A 13,049-nucleotide genomic window follows, 5' to 3' on the forward strand; every position below is an offset into this window, starting at 1 on the left:
AGATTCCAGTCCCAATCACAATAAGGGGCAATCAAATCTTTATTCAGAGGCCCATTTATAAATCAAGAGCCTGGGTTGCCACAATTCAATCTAAATTGGACCTTTCTTTGGAGGATCAGGTAAGTTAGAAAGTGCTCTTGCTTACCTGGGCAGATGGAGTAATGTTGTTTGTGTGTCCTCCGCCACGCACGTGTCTTCAGGAAGGACTACCATGCTGTGCCAGCCTCTGAGCAGAAATGGGGAGAAACCAAATGATGCTTTAAAGCAGCCTATGAGGGAAAAAAATCACAAAAGAATTAATACATGTGGAGCTGAATACCTCACCGACTTGTCCTGTTGGAGGTGGTTGGTTGCTCTGTGTAGGACTACTGTAATAATAAATATTATTATTTAATAATAATTATTTAATGCTCAAATAAATTGGTTAGTCTCTAAGGTGCCACAAGTACTCCTTTTCTTTTTGCGAATAAATATTAAATGAGTCTATATTGACCCTTTCCTCCTGAAGAATCCCAAAGCACTCAAGTGCTACAAACAAGGATCCAACCATGGAACTCAGCCATTTATGAGTACAGCACAACACTATACAACAGCTTCTTAGGGCACTACTAACACAACAGGAAACTGGGGAAATCACAAGAGGACCCGTAGAAACCAACTACAAACTTCATAGCGGTGTCACTTATTTTTGACCCCTGGCAGGCTTTGGTTATTTATTCACCAAAAGCTAAGGTAGGAGACTGGAGCTTTCTCATTTAGTTTACCTAGGACATGAGTGGAGGGAAACAGCTGGTTGCCATGAGCATTTGGTTGTAGCAAATTCCTCATCCTTTAGATTGCTACTCTGGCTGATCCTGGCCTATACTGAGGGGACTGAAGTGATGAGTAACTGTTCCTTTTACTTTCCCTTCCTCCTCCAATATTAAAGGGGTTTAAAATGCTGGGGGGTGGGGGGAATGAGAGCACAGTCAAACTTTTTAAAACAGAATCATATTCTCAACCATTAAACACTCGCTTTATTACGAGTTGAGTGTGGGTCAGGTTCAGGTGGGCTTTGGCCAGCCACCACAAGGTGATGGAACAAGAGGAAGCCAAAAAGTCATCAGACTTTGAATCAATGAAACAAAATGTTTTTTTGTTTATTTAAGATGTTCTTATTCATCTGAATAAATGTTAGACAACATAGGAGTCACAGAATTCAGATCTTGATCCAGACTTGCTCCAGTTCAGGGCTCTTTACGGGTTTGGGGTCAGCCTCATCTGTAGAGTGAAAGAGGCGAGAAAGGAAAAAGGAAAAAGGTTTGAAGCAGAGAGGACAGCAATCAAGGCAGGAGCAAAGAATGAAAAAGTAACAGATAGAAAAAAGGGGACAGAAGAGGGAGGGAAAATACAGGGCAATGAATGGAAGAGGAGAATGAAGGGAAATGAATGAGGAAACTGAAGATTGGTTGAGGGAGGAGCCAACCCGCTCTTTTCCAACTTGTTCTGTAGAGCTACCCAATGAACCTAGCTTCACATGTTTGTGGAGTTTCAGTAATTCTGCCTGCAGAGTAGACATATCCTCCATTCCCAGTCCTAATTCAGGTTTTCCACACAGACCAACATGGCAGCTTAATACAGCCTTATTGGAATGCACAGAGAAGATGGGGGTGGGGGTTGTTTTGCGGGGGTTTTTTAAATTTTGTACTGCAAAGTCAATAAGATTTCACAGTGAGTAACTTAGCCAAAGGCAATGGTTCAGCTGCAGTGTGCATGTTCTTTCTGTACCCCCGTCTTTGATTCAAAAGAAAACTAGGCCAGTAAGAACTTAGTTTTAGTACCTGGGCATTCTCCCATTAATATTTGTGTGTCTCCTATATCATTTGATGATCAGGGAGCAGAACACAAAAGTTTCAAAGTCAGGAGAGAGACACTTAATAAAAGTGCTTAGTTTATATATAGCTGTCTGCCTTATTCCCCCTCTCTGCTCTATTTTGGCAGTTCAGGCATTTGTTAAACACTGGGGGCTAGATTCCCCAAAAGATGGAAGGGATGTAATTTTGCACGAGTGCAGGGAGGGGAGGTGGGATCCATAGTTTGGTCAGAGAAGCACCCTACACGTCTTTAGGGTACTGACATCCTATTTATGCCATGGTCCAAAGGTTTAAGGAAGGAAACCAGACTATGGAGGGAAGTGATGAACATTCATCGACTTCCACATGCATTTTAACCCATGTTGTTGCATAATGTACGAAGATCAGAGAATTATAGAAGTTAGACATTAAAAAAGACTTAGCAGACCATCTCTGCTGGAATTTATCCATTCTCTATAACCAAGCTAATTTTAACATGTGCATTTCTCCCTGAGCAATTTTAAATCTTCCGTTAGGAGGCTTTTAGCAGCACTTCACTCACATTTTATGCATGTCCAACCACATGCACACAACGTCTACAAAGCCCATCCAAGGGATGAAAATGTCAGAGCAAGGGGAATGCCACTGGAAAAAACAGGGCCTTTTTTATTTGACTGAACTGCTGAGAATCTGAAACACACTTTTATTGCAGCACAGTAAAAACCTAGTGACAGATGGTATTAATCAGTTACAAATAAATCTTTTATGCAACCAGCTTTTACATTCATTCAACAAATCATTAAATCTATAATATTTTGTGTGCATGTTGTGCATTACGAAACAACAACTGCAGTACATTTTTCTTAACCCATTAACGTTCACCTACAGCCACTGCTAGATATAATAGGTGAAATCCTGGCCTCATCTAAATCAATGGCAAAACTCCTACTTAAGTGGGTCAGGATTTTACCCACTGTAATAGAGGTAGCCAGTAGAGATGCTCTTGATCCAGAATTCCAGATTCAAAACATCCCCAGAGCTTGAAGATGTTCAGACTGGAATCTGAACTTTAGTCTAGTAGCTAGGTATTAGTTTTCCAGGTCATCCCCTTTGCATCCCCAGTGACTGATTATGGTGGCATCTTATTGAGTGATGTGCATCTTAACGTGGTTTTTCTTTGTGTATCTTTGATTTAGGAGTGAGTTCAGCTCTACAACCAAACAAATAAAAGTCAATGTACTTAGTTTACTTATTCCATTTGGGCCTGCAGTTAGCAGCCTTAGAACCAGACCCCTTTAACATGTAATAATGTAAATTAAGTGTTCCTGATGAAGGTATCACATGCATTTAGAAAGCATGTTTTTCATGAGATTCCTTCATGGGTGGATGTAGATAACACGCTGTCTATGGAGACAATTTTCTTCTTCTAATACTGCAACATGATAGTTGGAATAGGGTGCAATTAACCGAGGAGAGGAGATGAATGGAGTAAGTCAAGAATAAGGCCCCCAATCAAAATTCTGCTCTGCTTCCTGTGCCACATACTGCTCTCAGTCCCTGTGCACAATTCCTGTTTACATCAAAGGGAGTTGACAGAGGCAATCAAGGGCAAAAAGTGACCCTATTTAAAATATTAATAATTAGGGTCACGCTTTAAGCCAAATGCATGTTAATGAAACAGGATGCTTAAAACAGATGCCTCTCCCCATAAAAGAATTCTATACATAGCAAATACCATTTGCAAGAAAGTAGTAAATGCAATTTAATCTGACTGTGGTAGCATGAAACTGCCAGCTGAAAAAACAAGATTCCAGACCTTTAAAATGAATTAACACCTTTCCAGGTAGCTAAAGAGTGCAAATGCTCATGATTAGAATTAAGTGGTATATAAGTGCATGCGTGCTGTTCTTCTGACAGGTTCTTCCTCATTTATCTATTATCAGAAGGGTAGCAGTATCCACAAAAACAACGAGGAGTCCAGTGGCACCTTAAAGACTAACCAATTTATTTGGGCATAAGCTTTCATGGGTAAAAAGCCCACTTCTTCAGATGCATGGACTCATTTATCTATAATTATTATACACTTTTGCTGGCACTCCCTCTTAGTTTAGCACTTGACACAACCATGCTCAAAATCTCCCTCTGAAACAGGAAGGTCCTTTGTTTCCCCGCTGCCCCTCTTTCTTCCAATCATTGTATGAAAGTCAGACTGCGATTATCCCAGAGCTGCATTCAACAGAAGAGTTGCACGGCCTTCCCCATGGATGGAGAGCAAGACCTTGTACAATAGCCCCAAATCTCACTGTCATTCCCCTCTTCACAGCGACCATTAGTGTAATTAGATCCACATGAGGACTTATCAGGTAAGTCAGTTGCCAAAGGAAACATTTGACTAAATGCAGGAAAAGTCTCAGTAATTAGATCAATTACATTATGTAATAACCTCCCAAAGGAAGTGGTGGGAGGCCCAACACTTGAGACATTTAAAATTAGACTAAACAAAACATCAGGAAAAATTACAATGAAGAGAATCACCCTGCCATGGAAAGGAGATAGACTGCATGACCCAAGACCCCTTATTTCCCATCTTCTAGTTCTCGTCCTGTGTAACCATTCCTTAAGTGAAAGAGCTAGATATCCAAACAAACGCTAAACTATTACAGTTTCATAGCACTGTGGTTGAGTTCTACCACTAGACCAGTCATTCCATACTGTTGCTCTCTTTTCGTCCAGCCCAGAACTGCTAAACATTTCACATTTCGCTAAATGTGTGGTTATAGGAAAGAGCACAGATGTTGTGCTTTATTGATGAGCCATCGTGAAAGCATGACATTTGCAGAAATATTTGGGCATAACATAAAAAAAAGGCTCAGTTCAGGTAAGGAACCAAAATGACATATGTATGCCAAATCTCTTCAAAGAAGTAGTCAGGCTGCAAGTCTGAATAAGGTTTCTACCTAAGTTCCCTCTAAGCTGCGCGGCTGCCCAGCAGTCTATCAAGTGCCGCACACTTCAGGTGCCCCTCCCACCACTGCCACGCTGTTCTTGCCCTCTGCCTTGGAGCCCCTGAGCAGCTGCTCCCAGGAGCCTACTGCTTGCTGTGCAAAGCAGGAGAAGGGAGAGGGGGCGCTGATGTCAGGATATCCCCCTCCACCCCATCTCCACATGGTGGGGGGCAGGGACACAACAGGGCTCAGGAGTGGGATGGAGCTTGTTGGCAGCTGCTGCTGTGTCTGAACAAACAGGCTTTAGAATGGTGAGTGCTGATCTACTCAAAGGGGCAGCGTGCGTGTCTCTCTCTCTCTCTCTCTCTCTCACTCACACACACTCACACACAAACACACACACACACACACACAGAGTCTTTCACACTCTCCTCCCAACACATACAGGTATTATTGTTGCTGTTACTTCTTGATACTTCCTGCAATGCACATATAATATCTGAAATTTTATTCTTTCAAAGAGCTGTTATTTTAGTTTTTTGACTAGTCTACACATTTCATAATTTTTATCTCTCTCTTATGCTTAAATTTAATTCTTTGAGAAGCAAGTTCTAAAATGCCTAACCTGTCCTGGCTGGAGTAATTATCCCTATTGTAACTTTTAAAAAATATATATATTATATCTAGGTTTTTTTGGTTCTATCGGTGGCGCACATCACCTCGATATTGGTGCACATAACAAAAATCATTCTGCACGTGGATGGAAAAAATTAGAGGGAACATTGGTTTCAACTCCCTCTTGATTTTGGACAGAGCAGTTTCTAATGCAAGAATGATTCACATTGAACAGAGCACAGAACTGGGACTCAGGAGACCTGGGTTCTATTCCCATCCACCACTGCCAGGCAAGTCGCTTTAACTTGGAGTCTCATTTTCCAAATGGGGACAATGGCACTGACTTCCTTGTGTAAAGTGCTTCAATATCTACTGATGAAGAGTGCTATATTAGAGCTAAGCATTATAATTATTACACAGAAACAGAAGCGTAGAGGCAATTTAAGTCACCCAAATGTTCAACCTCAAAAGAGTTCGGTTTGGTTTGACTGTCAGAATCATACCTCATTTTGTCTGGCTCAGCCACCCCCGATCATCATAAAGGAATGTAGACAGCACACGGTAGGTTCGATCCTGCAGTACATTCATTGTCTCCCAAGGCAGACATGCACTCACTCTGAAGGTACAGTTAAACAGAGTGATCTCAACGTATGCTAATTAAAAAGGACAACAGAAGAAGAAGATAGCTCTTGTGCTTTAGGGGCTGGATCCAAAGACCTCTGAAGTCAATGGGACCTTTCCCCTTTGAAGATCAGGCCCTAGAATAACATTGTGCCTGCTGGAAAAAAAGTGAAGTCTAAAGAGGAGTTTAGATGGGCGGCCTTCATGACACTGCAAGTACCTTATCTTCTGAAAGAGAGTCACTCTCCTGTTTGTAACAAAATTGCTATCACAACTACATATGTCGATGTGTCCCTTGGTATGCAACATTCCCCCATAACTGTTATTCAGGATATGGTGATCTTAAATTACTTATGGATGTAATTCATGAGCATCTTTTTACATTTAAAAAAAAACCAGGAAGACTAAATCCATAAATAATTTTAGTATTCTTGAATGATATCCAGCAGAACAGAAGATGAACATGTCTACTGAGATTGTTATAAGATTTTTCATGCTTTCTGCAGCACTCTTTCTCCCCCCCCCCCAACTCCCCCTTGAGAATTTTTTACTGGTTTCCTCATGTTTCTTTACGAGAGATTTTATAAGGGAATGAAATATATAGCAGGACTCTGCAAAGGCTCAGTTTGCTTATGGCTAGGGCAGAACTTGGAGCAAACACAGAATCTGCAAAACCAATCAATGATACGGAAAACAAATGTACGCAAGGTGAAAAGATTGACATGTACGACAACAAGAAAGCCACCGAACAACATACAGCTTTGGTGCCCTGTACAGACACCAGGGTACACCCACAGAAATCCAAAGGCAGGATCAAGGCTCAAATCATCACACCCTTCCCTATGGGAATGGCTCACTGTCTTAGAATACAAAGAGGTTTCTTCAGGAAAGAGTCAGCATTGCCCCCAAATTAAACAGAAAAGGAATCCGCTCTTCTCCCCACAACCTAGTAAGAAAGAGACAAAGCAAAAGGAAGATAAACACAGTGAAACTAAGGAAACAAAAAAAACAGGGTCAGGCAGTTTCTGCAAACAGTGTCCCAGGTCCAGAAAACTAACTTCTTCCGCCTCTCAGTACAACTAAAAACCTATCATCAACACCCAGTCAGACAGTATTTGCGCCATATGCACAAGTCACTACTTGCTTTAATCATTTCAAAGATGACTCCAGTACAAAGCCACAATAAAAAAAGCAGACTTTACCAAACCAGGGGCCTCATGCCACAATCCTTGCACAATGGAGACTCCCCATTGACTTCGCGAGAAATTTGGAGGTGTGCAAGGTTTACACAATCCAGCCACAGCAGTGTTCACAAACTTGTCAGCACAAGCTTCCTTTCTATTAAAACATAGCTGAAGGAAACCAAGAGAAGAGGTACAATTTCCTCCAAATACTATCCACTTGAAAATAAGGAGGAGAAAAAAAAACAAGGCAGAGAAAATAGCTGGAGGTAGAAGATTCCCTAAATCTCTGGCTTTTTGATATTTCTGTTTCAACGTGTTCAATGGAAAGAGGGTTACAAGATTTTGCTACATGTCAAAAAAAAAAAAAAGATATTCTACATTATCCGTGGCTCATGCAGAAATTATTCAGCTCCTTTAAAAAGAATTTGAAAAACCATTAGACAGTGCATGTGCTGAGTGGCTAATTGTCTAACATAGCCTCTTGGCACTTTTATGTATTATTGTATTTGTTTTGCAAAAAAGCAATAGGGCATGGTCCACAGGAGGGGCAAAGTCCTCTGCAAAAAGCTAACTTTTTCAAAAACAAACCTCTGAAATGAACTGTGCCTCTGGCATTAACCAATATGTGATGTCCCAGAGGAAGGCCACAAAAAACCCTCTAACGCACCTAACCAGTTGCACAGTACTGTAAGTGCAAAAGAGAAAAACAATTCCTCTCTGACCCTGTGGTGATTAGACTATATCCTCAGCATTAATTCTAATTGTCAGCTTGCCTAACTGCAAATCATATTATTGTCCATAAAATACCCTGGATTTATAATTGAAAATCTTATAGCATTTGGCTAAAATAATCGGGGCTCAGCAGAGAGTTACTGGTATTTTATAAAAGTTGCTATGTAAACAGACATGAGACCTCAGTACATTAAATAAGTTTACTCCACTGTGATTTTTTCCCCCCTTTATTAGAGGTTTTGATCCTGCAAGGTGCTAAGCATTCTGACCTCTCTCAGGAGAGAGTATTTACATACATGCTTAACTTTAAGCACAAGTAGTTCCATGAGTTAAGCACATGCTTGAGTGAATTTGCTAGAAGGCCAGAATGCCCAGTACATTGAAGGACCGGGCTCCACATGTACTGATTAGGCCAATGTATGCTATACTCATTGATAACCATGACATATAATAAACAAAAAAACATGCAATAAAAGGCTGCGTTTCGTAAGAGGCAGAATCAAATACTATGAAAATCAACAGAAAATCCAAGGGCCATATTGTACCATTGATTCCATAGCATGAAATAGCTCCTACTGAAAGAAGTTCCCTAGAGTCTTTGACCCAAAAAGTCCACAAAGTCAGGCTGGCAACCTCAGCATTGTTGAACAGATACTGGCTTCAGTGGGTATCCTCAGGTCAGGAAGGTCTTATATATATATTTGATGCTGTTTGAGGAGAGTTGCTTTATCAGAGTTCAGGTATATTACTCAGTGAGGCCAGTTCTGATCTGATCCTTGTGTTTCTAGTCAGTCATACCTGAGTAACTCCCTTACATTAAACAGGGTTATTGCCAGTGCAAGATTAGTACTGGGCCCACTATATTAATGTCTTGCCACAAAGATGTAAGTTTTTGGAACATGGTTGACATGAAACTTTTAACATGCAGCATTTTCTCATAGCCTCAGGCTTAGCCATGAGATTAGATCCTACCTGAGTTTTAACCATTTTGTCCCATGTTTACTGTCCAAAGACATTCAATCTATCCACAATAATATGCTTGTGGTATTATCTAAGGCGGTCCCTAAAGCACAGCCCTATGCTGTGTGCTGCCCCAAGAGAAGCCCAGGCAAGGAACTGTGACTCAAAATATCACAATTCCTTCCCTGCTCCCACCTGACTCCCAAATAGAAATAATCTGCTACTGGATTACTGCCATTGACTGGTGTATAGGGTGGATGGAACCAAACCTTTTTCCGGCCCTCCTCCACCCACCTATATGGTGATGGAGTATAGGGCATGCAACCCCCACCCTGAGCCTAGAGTGGCAATGCAGCAGAATGGAGGTGGTCATATTCCTCCTGTAATGGGGTTCACTCACCACTAGGTTACCGTGGGGATTAGCTCCTTCCAAGTCCAATGCACCCTTGTGTCCCTCATTCACATGCCTGCCACCCCTCTTTCTCTGACTCATTGTGCTCCCTCTTTGTGACTTGGTCCTCCAGCCAGGTCAGTATGTGTGTGTTTCCCCTTCAAGGGGTTAGCTACGTCTCTCCACCCAAAATGGCAGTCTTCTCCCTCACTACCCAGACTGCACCACGTCCCCAGTGGCTGGCAGGGAACCTGGGCCTACCCTCTGTTCCGAGTTCCAGCTCAGGGATCATCTAACCAGTAGCCTAGGTCTAGAATGTCCCACCTTGCTGCCACATCCTACTATGTTTCTCCCAGACTTCTGTTCTACTGCCCATCTGGCTAAACCCTTTCTTCGAGGCTTCCATCTCCCCCGGCTTTCCTTCCTTCCTTCACTCTCTAGGATCCAGAGAGTAGCTACAGGCACCTTTGTGACACTTCTGGTGCCAACTTCCTGGCTTTGTACTAGTCCTGCCTGTTCCCTCTCAGCTGGGATCCATCACAGCCACCCTTTCAATCCCTGGTTCTCCCCCAGGTGCAGTTTATTAGGTTAATTAACCTAATTTAATGTGCTCTGCCTTGTGTGAAGTGGCCACCCCCTTATATCCCTACATACCTCGGCCAATATCTGACCCTGTATATTTTTCTGATACCCAGATACTTGTATTGGTTAATTATTTTCTGCATGCATTTCACTTAAAAAAAACTACACTCTTTAAGGGCCTGATCCAAACAGGCTTCAATGGCCTTTGGTTCAATCCCTATTAAAAGCGGTTATGAAAGCAAATGACATGGACCCCGAGTACAGTATCATTTTTGCAAATTTTCCCTTTCTATGTAATTCATACAAAAGCATCTGGTTTAGAGGCCAACTACCCAAACAAAGAGATATTGGCTCAAATGAAGAGTAATAAAAAATTCAGTTTATGAGGCCATTTGTATGACTGGACTTCTATTTGTGCCCAGAGTCTCAGCTGGTACAGGCATAGCCCCGCTGACGTCCCTGGAGCTGCACCAACTTGCACCCAGTGCGGATCTGGTCATTAATGTCTACCAGCTACCAACTAGGCAGGTCACAGACTCCATTTAAATCTGAGTCAAAGATAGAAATGTACAGAAAACGCTAATTGTGGGGAACATTTGCAGCTGGCTCCTATGAAGCACAGACGGCAAATGACACTGCAAGCTGTGTGTGTTTGCGCTGCGAAGGAGCAATGAGCAGATTGTCAAGTTTTTTTTGTAAGTGATCTTGAAATGAAATAAGATTGATGACACATGCATTATGCAGATATGGATGAAGTGATTTGTGGGTCACATGCTTCCAGAAACCCATTATACAGCTTCCTTTAAATAATTAAGCACAGAAAATGTTACCTCTGCAGGATTATTTTAGTACCCAAAGGATTCCCTGTTGTTCCTAATTGCCAAAGATAAAACTAAAAAAGTCCTCAAAGTTCATGTTCTCCTGATCATGGGAACATTGCCCTGCCTATCGTTATGAATTTCATGGATGCTACTGTGTTTTTTAAGACATTTCTTAATATAGCATGCCCAAGGGCACTGCATGTGATAATTTCCTAGTGCTGTGGCTTCATTCACAAAAGCTTCCTAATCTGATATCTTCAGAATTTAGCAGAGCCCCAACTACATTTGTTAGTGTGGTAAGGAACACACCACAGATTTGTTTTTTGTGATTTTTCATAGGCTACTTTCCTTGTTTAAATTTCTTGGCAATGATGTGCTAGATTTAAAACCAAAACCAGTTAAAAATACAGAAAACATTTCATGTCAGGTTATAACGAGTTATATTGTACCATTGATTTTAAGCAGAACTCACCATCAGGTTTATGCTAGATCAAAGATAGCTGCTAAACTACTTAATACTGTCCTTTTTGTATCAGACTTGCTCAAAGGTGCAACTTGTGCATGGACTTTGAGTGGACAGTTCAAGGAACTTAAAGCACTGTGTAAAGTTTTAAGATAGAGCACCATCAGGTCAGATTTTCAGTTGGTGTAAACTAATCTGATGTCAGTAATGGAACTACCAGATTTACACCAATTGAGCAATAATTACCTGTTAATTGCTTCAGGAACGTTTTCCTAAAGGCAAAAACATTAATTGGAGGTGCTGTATGTTCAAAAAGGAAGATGTTTATAGGTAATCTAAACAAACATTGCCAGTTTTTGAGATAATGACATCTATGAGGAAAAAGAAAAGGAGTACTTGTGGCACCTTAGAGACTAACAAATTTATCTGAGCATAAGCTTTCGTGAGCTACAGCTCACTTCATCGGAGCTGTAGCTCACGAAAGCTTATGCTCAAATAAATTTGTTAGTCTCTACGGTGCCACAAGTACTCCTTTTCTTTTTGCGAATACAGACTAACATGGCTGCTACTCTGAAATCTATGAGGAAGTGATTTTTATACAGAAATTCAAATTATATTAGAACAAAAGGCCTAACTCTATAGCTACCAGAGTGAGAAATAAAATATTCCACTGATCAACGGTACATCCTCTCTCTCAAAATTAAAAATAAATGCATAAAGCTTAAATAGGAAGGTGGCCATAAATTACCAATCTAACAAGATTTGGACAGATTTTCAAAGATTTCTCTGAGTTTCAGAAGACAAATGTCAATGTCAGAAATAGTTGGCATTAGTGTTTCATCTCACATTGCTCAATTAGTTTTATCTGAGCTCATTATATATCAGTATATTTCAGTGCTTAAAAAAAATTAGCAGACTAATAGTCTCACTGACTCCTATTCAGATTCTTGCTTCATCCCCTAATATACTGACAAAAAAAGAGGGACAAATAACTATTTAAAGCAAGGGCTCAGGTCAGAAGACAGCTGCCATGTGCAGAAAGGTCTCTTTAAAAAATATATATATATATATGCAGGTGTGTCTTTCTTCTATGTGCATTGCCAAAAAGGGGAAGATTATGAAAGGCACAGGGAATGGTTTAACATGGCAAATTGAATTCATACAACATGTCCTTAAAATAACTAAAGCAGGTTGAAAATGTCATGACATTTTCCATTAAAATTTTGAATTTCAGTTAATTAGCAAAACAAAATGTTTGTTAACATTTCTGCAACATTAGTTTTATTTTTCATCCAGCTTTATAGAACGGGATGTTTAAATGAGAACTGTTCATTTTTGCCTTCTCTGACCAGCAAATACCAAAAGTTATTAAAAAAAATTACTTTACATCAGCAGCACCTTTTGCCAATTCTCCTTACATTTGGAAGATTTTGCTTCAAAGGACAATTGATTAGAGAAGTCAAATCTTTTATGGATCTGGAATATTGTGATTGGTCAGACAGTCAGTCAAACTGGAGGTTTCCCAAATCAATCCAAGGACACCAATGTATTAAATACAGGTGAAATAGAACATTTAAATATTTAGTTTTTTTATAAAAAATAGGCCAGGCCTCCAACACCTTTGAGAATACATCAAACAGACTGATCAATCCCCCCTCAGCAGAACAATGCATAGTCTCCTTGCCATCAACAACTAGATGTACTTAAAAAACAAAACCACCACCAACTCTTTAAAATGATAATTAACTGTTACACTAACAGCACCCCAAGGGGACGGGGATCCCTGGTATCAGCTGGCCTGACCAGTGTACCCCAACTCGTTGCTGTCATGGTCAGTATCTAAAAGGCAACATCATTGGAATTCTAATGACACATGAGTGATTAATATAGTTGTGAAATGTAA

This window comes from Lepidochelys kempii, chromosome 10, assembly GCF_965140265.1.
Source record: "Lepidochelys kempii isolate rLepKem1 chromosome 10, rLepKem1.hap2, whole genome shotgun sequence".
Classification (NCBI taxonomy): Eukaryota; Metazoa; Chordata; order Testudines; family Cheloniidae; genus Lepidochelys; species Lepidochelys kempii.